The sequence below is a fragment of the Dendropsophus ebraccatus genome, chromosome 2, assembly GCF_027789765.1.
Source record: "Dendropsophus ebraccatus isolate aDenEbr1 chromosome 2, aDenEbr1.pat, whole genome shotgun sequence".
NCBI lineage: Eukaryota > Metazoa > Chordata > Amphibia > Anura > Hylidae > Dendropsophus > Dendropsophus ebraccatus.
In genome coordinates this window covers 101,986,705-102,001,095 of record NC_091455.1, presented here as the reverse complement: position 1 = coordinate 102,001,095, position 14,391 = coordinate 101,986,705, and the positions used below count along the sequence as shown (strand labels likewise).

The following is a 14,391-nucleotide window of genomic DNA, read 5'->3' as shown; positions in this document are numbered from 1 at the left end:
GCTGCCGCCACTATCCTCCGGTACGGATCCCCGGCGTCCCGTCCTCCCCGGTACGCAGCAGCTGTCTCTGGATACAGATGACACCGGGACAGGCGGCTCTGCTGGAACTTTCCCAAGTAGATAAGAGCAGAACGAGCCCGTGGACTCCCGGGGCCTCTGCCGGTGCCGGTGACCGGTGCTGCTCTCAGGCTCCAGGCGGCTGGGGGAACATTGGGAAAACTTGTGAACTTTGAGCATCCGTCAGCAGGCAGGGACTTTTCTACGGAGCAGCAGACACTGCCGGGCCACGCCCACTAGACTGCAGTCAGCCAATCAGGGGGCGGGACACTTCCACATGCACCGGGGGCAGCAGAAGCAACTAGTGCCGGATCCCAGGACTGACCACACACCCTGCTCCAGTATATAGAGCCTGCACCCGTATATACAGCCTGCTCCAATATATACAGCCTGCTCCAATATATACAGCCCGCTGCCGTATATACAGCCTGCTCCAGTATATACAGCCTGCTCCAATATATACAGCCCGCTGCCGTATATACACCCTGCTCCAGTATATAGAGCCTGCACCCGTATATACAGCCTGCTCCAATATATACAGCCTGCTCCAATATATACAGCCCGCTGCCGTATATACAGCCTGCTCCAGTATATACAGCCTGCTCCAATATATACAGCCCGCTGCCGTATATACACCCTGCTCCAGTATATAGAGCCTGCTCCAGTATATACAGCCTGCTCCAGTATATACAGCCCGCTGCCGTATATACACCCTGCTCCAGTATATACAGCCTGCACCGGTATATACACCCTGATCCCGTATATACAGCCCGCTCCCCGCCGGCCGCACACACACCCGGACACCCTATACACTGCTCCCCCTTGCTCTCTGGTGCCAGCCATAGTGGCAGCGTGTACCAATGAGTGGTGTGTATGGGCACCTGCACTCTGGATGGGTTAGATGCCATGGCAGCCTGTGCACCCGGGGTGTGTGGATAAGAAGACGCTGCACAATGGTAGAAAACGACTTCATCACTTTACTGTAGGACCAAGCCTTGGCAGGGCCGAGCTCCCACCGGTGGCCGCAGACTGGCATGTGCCCACCACAGAGTGTGACCCGGTGCTGCCCAATCTGGGGGACCCCGGAGAGAGGCCGGACCCGGTGCTGCTGGAGCTGTGGGCCATTGCCTGCAGCAGGACGGGCTGGATTTGTTCTCTATGAAAATCTTATCAAAGCCATTGCACTTGGTGGGAGCAGGGAAGGAGACGTGGGAGCGGTTGGGCCCCGCACCTCCCGGCCTTCACACCTCCTCCTTTTCATCTATGCAGGGCTGGTTTGTAGAGAAGGTGGGAAATGAGCCATTTGGTATGGTATCCCCAGCCTGCCCCATTCTCACCTGCCTGTGACTTGTAACGCCAGGCATGTGTGTGCCACCTACTGTGGGGGCAACCCCCCCCCCCGGCTGCATCCCACCCATGGGAGCTGGTCAGCAAGGGGCAGAGCAGTGCGGCCAGTGAGCCCGGCGCTGGATGCATCGTACATGTCTCTCCTCAGTCTCCTCCATCCAGTCACCTCTCCTCAGTCTCCTCCGTCCAGTCACCTCTCCTCAGTCTCCTCCATCCAGTCACCTCTCCTCCATCCAGTCACCTCTCCTCAGTCTCCTCCATCCAGTCACCTCTCCTCAGTCTCCTCCATCCAGTCACCTCTCCTCAGTCTCCTCCATCCAGTCACCTCTCCTCAGTCTCCTCCATCCAGTCACCTCTCCTCAGTCTCCTCCATCCAGTCACCTCTCCTCAGTCTCCTCCATCCAGTCACCTCTCCTCAGTCTCCTCCATCCAGTCACCTCTCCTCAGTCTCCTCCATCCAGTCACCTCTCCTCAGTCTCCTCCATCCAGTCACCTCTCCTCAGTCTCCTCCATCCAGTCACCTCTCCTCCATCCAGTCACCTCTCCTCAGTCTCCTCCATCCAGTCACCTCTCCTCAGTCTCCTCCATCCAGTCACCTCTCCTCAGTCTCCTCCATCCAGTCACCTCTCCTCAGTCTCCTCCATCCAGTCACCTCTCCTCAGTCTCCTCCATCCAGTCACCTCTCCTCAGTCTCCTCCATCCAGTCACCTCTCCTCCATCCAGTCACCTCTCCTCAGTCTCCTCCATCCAGTCACCTCTCCTCAGTCTCCTCCATCCAGTCACCTCTCCTCAGTCTCCTCCATCCAGTCACCTCTCCTCAGTCTCCTCCATCCAGTCACCTCTCCTCAGTCTCCTCCATCCAGTCACCTCTCCTCAGTCTCCTCCATCCAGTCACCTCTCCTCCATCCAGTCACCTCTCCTCAGTCTCCTCCATCCAGTCACCTCTCCTCAGTCTCCTCCATCCAGTCACCTCTCCTCAGTCTCCTCCATCCAGTCACCTCTCCTCAGTCTCCTCCATCCAGTCACCTCTCCTCAGTCTCCTCCATCCAGTCACCTCTCCTCAGTCTCCTCCATCCAGTCACCTCTCCTCACAGTCACCTCTTCTCTTCCACCTGTTGCAGCAACATTGTAGCACTCTCTATAGTACTGACTAGCAGACTGGGCATAGCCATCTCTATAGCAGTGACTGGGCACAGTACATCACCCCCCTGTAGTTCTATAGTACTGACTAGAAGACTGGGCACAGTACATCACCCCCCTGTAGTTCTATAGTAGTGACCAGCAGACTGGGCACAGTACATCACCCCCCTGTAGTTCTATAGTACTGACTAGCAGACTGGGCACAGTACATCACCCCCCTGTAGTTCTATAGTACTGACTAGCAGACTGGGCACAGTACATCACCCCCCTGTAGTTCTATAGTAGTGACCAGCAGACTGGGCACAGTACATCACCCCCCTGTAGTTCTATAGTAGTGACTAGCAGACTGGGCACAGTACATCACCCCCCTGTAGTTCTATAGTAGTGACTGGGCACAGTACATCCCACCCCTGTAGTTCTATAGTAGTGACTAGCAGACTGGGCACAGTTCATCCCACCCTTGTAGTTCTATAGTAGTGACCAGCAGACTGGGCACAGTACATCACCCCCCTGTAGTTCTATAGTAGTGACCAGCAGACTGGGCACAGTACATCACACCCTGTAGTTCTATAGTAGTGACTAGCAGACTGGGCACAGTACATCACCCCCCTGTAGTTCTATAGTAGTGACTAGCAGACTGGGCACAGTACATCACACCCTATAGTTCTATAGTAGTGACCAGCAGACTGGGCACAGTACATCCCACCCCTGTAGTTCTATAGTAGTGACCAGCAGACTGGGCACAGTACATCACACCCTGTAGTTCTATAGTAGTGACCAGCAGACTGGGCACAGTACATCACACCCTGTAGTTCTATAGTAGTGACTGGGCACAGTACATCCCACCCCTGTAGTTCTATAGTAGTGACTAGCAGACTGGGCACAGTACATCACCCCCCTGTAGTTATATAGTAGTGACTAGCAGACTGGGCACAGTACATCACCCCCTGTAGTTCTATAGTAGTGACCAGCAGACTGGGCACAGTACATCACCCCCTGTAGTTCTATAGTACTGACTAGAAGACTGGGCACAGTACATCCCACCCCTGTAGTTCTATAGTAGTGACCAGCAGACTGGGCACAGTACATCACCCCCCTGTAGTTCTATAGTAGTGACTAGCAGACTGGGCACAGTACATCACACCCTATAGTTCTATAGTAGTGACCAGCAGACTGGGCACAGTACATCCCACCCCTGTAGTTCTATAGTAGTGACCAGCAGACTGGGCACAGTACATCACACCCTGTAGTTCTATAGTAGTGACCAGCAGACTGGGCACAGTACATCACACCCTGTAGTTCTATAGTAGTGACTGGGCACAGTACATCCCACCCCTGTAGTTCTATAGTAGTGACTAGCAGACTGGGCACAGTACATCACCCCCCTGTAGTTATATAGTAGTGACTAGCAGACTGGGCACAGTACATCACCCCCTGTAGTTCTATAGTAGTGACCAGCAGACTGGGCACAGTACATCACCCCCTGTAGTTCTATAGTACTGACTAGAAGACTGGGCACAGTACATCCCACCCCTGTAGTTCTATAGTAGTGACTAGCAGACTGGGCACAGTACATCCCACCCCTGTAGTTCTATAGTAGTGACTGGGCACAGTACATCCCACCCCTGTAGTTCTATAGTAGTGACTAGCAGACTGGGCACAGTACATCACCCCCCTGTAGTTCTATAGTAGTGACTAGCAGACTGGGCACAGTACATCCCACCCCTGTAGTTCTATAGTAGTGACCAGCAGACTGGGCACAGTACATCACACCCTGTAGTTCTATAGTAGTGACCAGCAGACTGGGCACAGTACATCCCACCCCTGTAGTTCTATAGTAGTGACTAGCAGACTGGGCACAGTACATCACCCCCTGTAGTTCTATAGTAGTGACCAGCAGACTGGGCACAATACATCCCACCCCTGTAGTTCTATAGTAGTGACCAGCAGACTGGGCACAATACATCCCACCCCTGTAGTTCTATAGTAGTGACTAGCAGACTGGGCACAGTACATCACACCCTGTAGTTCTATAGTAGTGACCAGCAGACTGGGCACAGTACATCACCCCCTGTAGTTCTATGCACCCATCATGGTGGATGGAAATCATCTTGGAAATGGTCTCTTGTATTTCTGTAGTCTGCCCCCAATACGTCTGGCTGTGGTGGAAATCCTCCAGGAAGCCCGATCTGCTGAATTCTGAGGAATATTCGGAAACAGCCGAATCCAAACAAAAGCGGTGATGCAGAGCTGACGTATTCCGGGCTAGGATTTTGCCGGCACTCCGCCTGTCATATATATATATATATATATATATATATATATATATATATATATATATATATATATGCTATACCTGGAGCTGGACATGGACAACTGGGGGCACTGATAGGTTTATAAACAATAGTTGTATAGAATATTAGAGTGCAGGATTGATAGTTAGTATGTGTTCTCTCTTTACCTGCCAGCCTGCTAGTATATCTCCCTGGTAGTATCGTTTGCACTAGTATGGCGGAGCCTCCAGAGGACACAGGTAATGGCGCCCTGACTCTCCTTCCCACAGACCTGCAGATGAACTGGGATTTGCCAGCCTGAGGCTGTTTATACTGAGCGAGATCTCCCCATTTCCCTCCACTACTACCCCCTCTCATATAACTACAGGCTGACGCTCAGCACCACACTGCTCCCAGCCACCCGAGTCACCCCACGCAGAAACACTACAATAGCCCCAAAAATATCGATTGTCCCATAGAAAATAGGGCACTTTGTGCATGTAGCCCATACTGCCAATTGTTTTATTCGAGAAAGGTTAGAACCCATATTTACACACTGATAATACAACTACTACTACTTCTGCTACTGACAGATTTATAGGTTAAATAATATATTCAATTCATTCATGTTTACTAATATTTATTTATTCCGGAATGAAGAAAAATATTTAGAATACACGATTGGAAAGTTATATTATTTAAAATGTTTAATAAAAACAAAAAACAAAAACAAAACAAAAACAAACAGATGAAATACAATGGTATCTATCTATCTATCTATCTATCTCCTATCTATCTATCTCCTATCTATTTATCTATCTATCTATCTATCTATCTATCTATCTATCTATCTCCTATCTATCTATCTATCTATCTATCTATCTATCTATCTATCTATCATCTATCTATCTATCTATCTATCTATCTCCTATCTATCTATCTCCTATCTATTTATCTATCTATCTATCTATCTATCTATCTATCTCCTATCTATCTATCTATCTATCTATCTATCTATCTCCTATCTATCTATCTATCTATCTATCTATCTATCTATTATCTATCTATCTATCTATCTATCTATCTATCTATCTATCTATCTCCTATCTATCTATCTATCTATCTATCTATCTATCTATCTATCTCATATCTATTTATCTATCTATCTATCTATCTATCTCCTATCTATCTATCTATCTATCTATCTATCTATCTATCTATCTATCTCCTATCTATCTATCTATCTATCTATCTCCTATCTATCTATCTATCTATCTATCTCCTATCTATCTATCTATCTATCTATCTATCTATCTATCTATCTATCTATCTATCTATCTATCCACCCACAGTATATATGTGTGAGCACGTTATTTACCTTAGGTTTAATACTTTATTCTGCCATAAGCATTATACTGAGTTTTATGACACTAGTTTAAACAGATTTTTTTTTTTTTACATGTGGAAAGAATCGCAATACAAATCATTCAGCCGTACATGTATATACATTTATTATAATTGACAGCTGAAGTGTCAGACTGTCCCGAGCCAAGAGGAGGTTATTTGGGGTGAAAAAGCAAGTTTCACTCGAAAAATGACAATAAACTGTATGGGTGCACAATACTGGAGTCTATAGAAGCACATAGAGAGGCAGAATCTGTCTATTTCATTCATTCCCAGCAATCCATAGGGTTTGCAATTACATGCAGTTGTGAATGTTTTTTTTCCATCTTATATTTTAAAAATATCAACTGCAATTATTTTTATACAAAGTCATAAAAAAGCGTTTTCTTATCTAAACGGAAACTTGAGCTAAAAGCAATGAGAGGTCACTTGGATGAGGGGGTTACCTGGATGAGGGGTCACATGGATGAGGGGGTCACATGGATGAGGGGTTACCTGGATGGTTGTGATTGCACAATTAGGAATGTTTTTTGTAGATTATTTTGTTAGTATTTCTAATTTCTTTCTTTTTTTTTTGAGAACACAAATATAACATTTTTGTCTGCCTCTTTGTTTTTTTTCTCACACTTTTGTATACTATAAAATCATAAATAAAGACATTTCTAGTTATACATTTTAGACCAATCATGGCCATTGTATATAACTATATATATATATATATATATATATATATATATATATATGGACCTCCCATGACTTAATGCAAAAAATTCCAGAGGGAAACTGATGCTAATACTGATAACATGGGAACAGTATAGTGTCCAGAGGCATTAGCACTGGCACTAGCACTGGCACTAGTACTGGCACGGGCACTGGCACTAGCTGTGATGCCAGAGGTGTCTCGGAGCTGCACAGAGCATGCATGTGCATGCAGTGGTTTGCTGCTGTCAGGCTATTGATAGGAGTGTAAGGGAATGCTCCCTTATTACAGGATTTTCTGCAATTAGTTCCATTACTCTGATAGGGGTGGTTTTGTTGTTTTGGAAGCAAATAGAACTCATCCGAATGTACAAAGTGCACACCTCTGCATCCACCGTGTATGGCTCAGGCTCAGCTGACTAGATGCGACTGATGCATGTGAACTTATCCTTAGGCCACTTACATGGCAGTATTTGGGTGAGTGAGTATATTGCTTCAGTACTTGTAGCTAAAACCAGCAATGGGTCCAAAATGCAGAAGAGGTGAAAATCTTTCTATATACCTTTTTCTTTTTGTTTGTTTCACACCTGGTTTTGGCTAATAAATACAAAGTAGTGACCCACATATTGCTGTCTGCTAGAAGTCGTTGTGCTCAGTTGTCCTGCTCTGTCCTAGGAACAGAACTTACCTGATCATGGCAGAGAATGGACCCCTATGGCATTAATGGAGTCTGTGGGGTTTCTGCCATGGAGACCCATACTAAATGGCGTATAGTGCTCCACTCTTCTGTCTGCCATCTGGGCACAATCTACAATCGGAATGGGGCCCCTTGGGAGCTATGTTTGTTTGTTTCTTTGATTAGAAAATAGCGCAGAATAGGGTTCAGGGATAAAATGATATATGAGAAGACTGGAGGAGTAAATGTCTCATTGACATCATTATGTCATAGAAGAGAAGCACACTGTAAAATGACATCATAATGTGTCAGAAGGCTGGAGGAATGACATCATTATATATGAGAAGGGTGGAGTGGTATAGTGAAAAATTACATCATAATATGTGAGCAGCCTGGAATGGTATAGTGAAAAATGACATCATTATATATAGGAAAAGTGGAGTGGTAACGTGTAAAATCACATCATAATATGTGAGCAGCCTGGAGTGGTAACGTGTAAAATGACATCATAATATGTGAGCAGCCTGGAATGGTATAGTGAAAAATGACATCATTATATATAAGAAGGGTGGAGTGGTAACGTGTAAAATGACATCATAATATGTGAGCAGCCTGGAGTGGTATAGTGAAAAATGACATCATTATATATAGGAAAAGTGGAGTGGTAACGTGTAAAATGACATCATAATATGTGAGCAGGCTGAAGTGACAACGTGTAAAATGACATAATATATCTGAGGGTTGAAGTGATACAGTGTAAAATGCGTCAGAATATATAGAAGGCTTTAGTGTAAAATAATGTACTCTACTGAAAAAATAGTAGAAGCTTGGAACAAATATGTATATGTAGAAATATAGCTATAAAATGATGATGATATTAGTAATAATAATATTAGGGAAGACTAGATGGACCAGGTGGTCTTTTTCTGCCGACAGTTTTTTAAAAGTTTCTACGAATATAATAAATGACGTAATAATATGAGGTTATATAGTGTAAGATACATATATATATTAGAAGGCTGAATAATAATAATATATATTAGAAGGCTGAAGTTATACATGCTAGATAAATAATATATTCAGTAGAAGGCTTAAGTTATACAGTGTAAGATACATTATATATATATATATATATATATATATATATATATATATATATTAGAAGGCTGCAGTTGTACATGCTAGATACATAATAATATATTACAAGGCTGAAGTTATACAGTGTAAGGTACATAATATATCAGAAGGCTGCAGTTATACAGTGTAAACATACATAATATATATATATATATATATATATATATATATATATACATATATATATTTATATATATATTAGAAGGCTGCAGTTATACATGCTAGATACATAATATATTAGAAGGCTGCAGTTATACATGTTAGATACATAATAATATATTACAAGGCTGAAGTTATACAGTGTAAGGTACATAATATATCAGAAGGCTGCAGTTATACAGTGTAAACATACATAATATATATATATAGATATATATTAGAAGGATTGAGTAATAGAGTGTAAAATGACATCATTAGATGTGAGAGGGCTGGAGTGACGTCATTGTATATGCTAAGCCTAGAGTAGTAAAGCATTCAGCATCACTGGTCATTGATAGAATTAGCCAGGAGAAGCTGCTGCCCAGTGATAGCATTATATATAAAACAGCCAGGGTACTAGTGCACTGTGACGTCACTCTGGTCACATCCAATAAGGTCAGGCGGCTTTCACATTCGTTTTTTACGTTCAAATTAGAAGTGAATTAAATGAAAAGCGATTCTTATATAATTCCCATCCCTTTAGTGTCTACTTAATAACCTGCATCAATGGACGGCTAAAGTCCCTTCAGCTTTCAGTGCTGTCATATTGCATGTGATACATTAAGCATGTGTGTGTGAACAGCACCCTAACATAACGGCAGTGTAGAAGGACCTGACTACAATAGTGCTATAGATTAGTCCTATAACGAGGACACTGTATTCTGTGTAGGCAGCGATCTACAGCACCAGCAGCTGCATTTATACTGGTAATTCCACGCTGACCAGTCGCTTCTCTCTCCAGTATAGCGCTCCGCACACAGCTAATTGGCGTAATCCTTGTAAATGAGGCGCACTGCCGTAATAGGAGAAAAGTGCGCCGTGTGCACACTGGCTGCGTCACTGCTTATGCCGGGTTCTGTCATCTCTAGGTTGTGACTTTCTTGTGTAGCTCGGGACAATGGCGGGTGCTATTATCTCCCCGACCAGGACAAGCGGCATCACTCCATGCAGCTGATAGGTGACACTATTGTGGATGGAGCCAGGGTATTACAGCACACCAGCTTGCAGGATGGGATGGGAAATGCTGCCACCTGCAGCATTTCTTGGGATTTGCATACGCGCTAGTAGAGTGAGCCACCTGTCTGCTGAGAGTCTTCACGTGACAGAACCAGAGCGCCCTCTAGTGGTCGATAGAGCGTAGTATCTTGTACCTATAAGTGGGGACTAAAATATCATTGCTTCAGCTCCATCTCTGTTTCCTTAGTAAATAACTCGGTCAAAAATCATAGAGAAAATTATTATGTATAGAATGGAAAAGCAGAAATGAACAATAAAAATGATGTTATGTGCAATATATGTGTCTATTGCTTGGAATCTTTGTTATATTAGCATGAGCGAACCTGGAGCATGCTCGAGTCGATCCGAACCCAAACTTTCGGCATTTGATTAGCGGTGGCTGCCGAAGTTGGATAAAGCCCTAAGGCTATGTGGAAAACATGGATATAGTCATTGGCTGTATCCATGTTTTCCAGACAACCTTAGAGCTTTATCCAAGTTCAGCAGCCCCAGCTAATCAAATGCCGAAAGTTTGGGTTTGGATCGACTCGAACCCGGTTTGCTCATCTCTAATTAGCAGCATTTACCCAGGTCAATGACCTACCAAGCAGAAAAATCATAAACGTTATATAAAGTATAAAGTATTATGGACACTGTCCTCAAGTCTCCTGTATTTAAGGGCTAAATGATTGAATGTATGAATATATGGCTGGCTGGTGGTCAGATCTACTTTATACAAAAAATGTAGCTGCTTTCTTACAGCACCTCTCCTGTTCTCAGTTTGGGTGTGGGTTTTGGTTTTGCAACCCAGTTCCATTAACCCCTTAAAGGGGTAGTGCGGCAGTAAACAATTATTCACAAAATAACACACATTACAAAGTTATACAACTTTGTAATGTATGATATGTCTGTGAATGGCCCCCTTCCCTGTGTCCCACCACCCCCACCCATGTACCCGAAAGTGTGGTGCGCTATACATACCTGTCACGTGCCGACGCGGGCGCGTCATCAGCTGCTCAGCCGCGATTGGCTGAGCCAAACTGTGCTCAGCCAATTGCGGCTGAGCATCTGATGACGCTCAAGAGGGCGGCCGGCACTCAGGACGGAGGGATTCGGCCCGGCCGTCCGAAGACTGCATCGCTGACTGAAGATCGGAGACGAGTCGGCACGTGACAGGTATGTATAGCGCACCACACTTTCGGGTATACGGGTGGGGGTGGTGGGACACGGGGAAGGGGGCCATTCACAGACATAACATACATTACAAAGTTGTATAACGTTGTAATGTGTGTTATTCTGTGGATAATTGTTTACCACCGCGCTACCCCTTTAAAGACAGAGCCAATTAAATTTTTTGTGTTTTTTCCTCCTTTTAAAAGGCCATAGCACTTGCATTTTTCCACCTAGAGACCCACATGAGCCCTTATTTTTTGCGTCACTAATTGTACTTTGCAATGACAGGCTGAATTTTTGCATAAAGTACACTGCGAAACCAGAAAAAAATAAATGTGTGGTGAAATTGAAAAAAAACCCGCATTTTGTTTATTTGGGGGAAATGTGTTTTTACGCTATTCGCCCTGGGGTAAAACTGACTTGTTATATATGTTCCTCAAGTTGTTACGATTAAAACGATATGTAACATGTATAACTTATATTGTATCTGATGGCCTGTAAAAAATTCATTGTCAACAAATATATGTCACTTAAAACCGCTCCATTCCCAGGGTTATAGCGCTTTTATCCTTTGGTCTATGGGGCTGTGTCAGGAGTCATTTTTTGCGCCATGATGTGTTCTTTCTATCGGTACCTTGATTACGCATATACGACTTTTTGATCGCTTTTTATTACAATTTTTCTGGATTTGATGTGACCCAAAATGCGCAATTTGGCACTTTGGGATTTTTTTGCGCTGACGCCGTTTACCGTGCGAGATCATTAATGTGATTAATTAATAGTTCGGGCGATTACGCATGCGGTAATAACAAACATGTTTGTTTATTTATTTACTTTTATTTATAACCTGGGAAAAGGGGGGTGATTCAGACTTTTATTAGTGGAGGGGGCTTTTTATTGACAACAACACTTTTTTTTTTACTTTTACACTTATACTAGAAGCCCCCCTGAGATCCATGAGATAGGCACTCGTTTACTTCCGGCTGCTGCAGCCGGAAGTAAACGAGTGCCGAGTCGGGGGCGGCGCCATCTTGGAGCAGTCCCCGGCCGGCTTCAGACAAGGAGATCGCTCCTCCGGGATAACTTCCCGGGGGAGCGATCTCCGCGACTAGACACCAGGGATAAGCTGAATCCGGTAATCCAGTGAACTGAGCCTAATTGTAATGCCTAAATGTAACCTGAAGATAGGGGTGCTGCTTTTGCAAGAAAGTAGTTGTATTTTTTTCTAGTCTTGGATAACCCTTTTGAAGTGAACCTGTCAGCTGCAATTCATATTCAAAACTACTGATATTGTTAGCTGTAAGGGCAAGGAGACATATGGTATCAAGACAGCTTGGTATATCTCACACGTGGTACTTTGGTGAGTATTTTCGCTAACGAGTGGGTCCAAAATGCAGAAAAAGGTGAAAATCTTTCCAATATCATTTTTCCTTGTGTCGACTCCACCCTTAGTTTTGTATAAAATACTGACCAAAATGCTACATGTGAACCCAGTCTAGAGAGAAAGGTGTCAGAACACTGAGAACATCGCAGTTTTCTGCATAAGGCTCTGCCTCGCTGCAGACTGGAGATAGGTTCTTGAACACCTAGGAGATGTCCGACATGAGAGACACACACCAGTTGCACGCCATGTTAAAGCCGTACATGATGGGGACTCGAGATGTTTCAAATTCTTGATCATAGAGAGGATCCACCCATCGTTACGGGGAGGGAATTGGGACAGAAGGATTTTACAAAAAGAGACCAAATGGATCTAAAGGTTCCGTTGCCAATCACCAAATGGACTAAATGATAGATTAACATACACTTGTTTTATAGATACGTAGCTATCACCTTGGTCATCCTCTCCCCCCCCCCTTTTTTGGGTGTACGGTCCTTGCCTACAGACATACGTGGAGGAGAGATTTTTTGATGTTCCTCTAGACCTGTTGCCCCCTTTTCAGTAATTTTGACTCTTTTTATAATCAGGACCCTTTGGTGTCCAGCCATTTTTTATCTGTACGTGATAGTACCCTATACCTCTTATGATATACTACTGGCACTGTATCTTACAGAGTTGTGCCAAGTAGTGTTGTTTATCCCGGATATATGCCTCCGCCTGACCCTGTTATATAACTTTGTAATGTGTGTTATTAAGTGGTCTGGCCCCAATCCCCCCCTTCGTCCCCTCCGACCCCCCGGAAGTTAAATAAAGTATACTTACGAAATTACTGTTGACCCCATCCTCTTCTCCTGGGCCCCATCTTGGGTCGATGTCGTCAGGGCCAGATTAAAGAGAGGGCACCCAGGGCACATGCCTTGGGGCCCCCACCAGCCCGAACTTGGAAGCAGGGTTCAGGGTTCAGGCTGGTGCATCGATATCTACTGGGGAGCCGCCACTAACATCACCACCTGTCCCTGTTCCCCCCTTCCCTCAGCTGCAGAGCGCGCCAGCTGCCCGGGACCCCACTCAGCAAAGCAAGCAGCACTGATCCATTCCTGCTGCTCTCCTGAGTGAGGTCCCGGGCCTCACTCAGCCACGCTGTCACGCTTGAGGTGGTCTCGATGTGATGTGACAAAGGAAAAACAATGATCCAGCACGTAGCGAAGAATGAAGCCAATTTTCCAATTGCAGGTAATAACATGTGAAACAACACAGTGCAGGGACCCCACAGAGATCAGATGCGTTTCGAGCGCATGCGCACTCTTGCTCACTGATAACTCTACCCCACCACATTACTTACTTAAATACCTCCCCCTTCAGGTGCATTTCATTAATGTGGAGGTGATGTGACGTCATCGCGCCTGCTGGAGGATCAGTCCCCGCAGGTCAGGCTGGAGAAAAGAGCCCGAAGCTAGAAGACCATTCCCCTGCCGGATTAGGTGAGTATAAGGTTTTGTTTTGTTTGTGTTGGGGCACATCAGGGCAGGAGGCATTACTGTGGGGGCAGATAAGCAGGGGGCATTACAGTGCGGGCACATATGTTGCATTGTTGGTCTCCTGATGAGCCCAGTTGGGGTGAAATGTGTTGGGACCCTGGTGACAGGAATGTTAACTGTCATTTAATGAGCTATTATTGCTGGGTGAGTATTCATTCATTGTAACTAGCAGCCGAGTTACCTCCACCAGGGGGTGATTTGTATATTTTTGCCTAGATCCTATTGTAAGGTTAGCCTTATTACATCTGACAGGTGATTGAGTGATCACACACTCCTTATCTCCATATTCTGTGAAGTTTTTCTGGATTTTTAACGCATATCTAATAAAGGTTTATTATTTTTAGATAATTACATGCCACAGTGATAGTGTTT

General features: G+C 44.7%; 1 protein-coding gene across 1 annotated transcript in view; it reads right to left on the bottom strand.

Annotated features, from left to right (window-relative positions):
- The window catches only part of FOXC1 (forkhead box C1), a 2,356-nt gene extending 2,139 nt beyond the window's left edge, over positions 1-217 (bottom strand). Inside the window, exon 1 of the mRNA XM_069960218.1 lies at positions 1-217. This exon is cut by the window's left edge and continues 2,139 nt beyond it. The gene's annotated coding sequence lies outside the window, so the exon portion shown is untranslated.
- Positions 218-14,391: the final 14,174 nt, after the last annotated feature.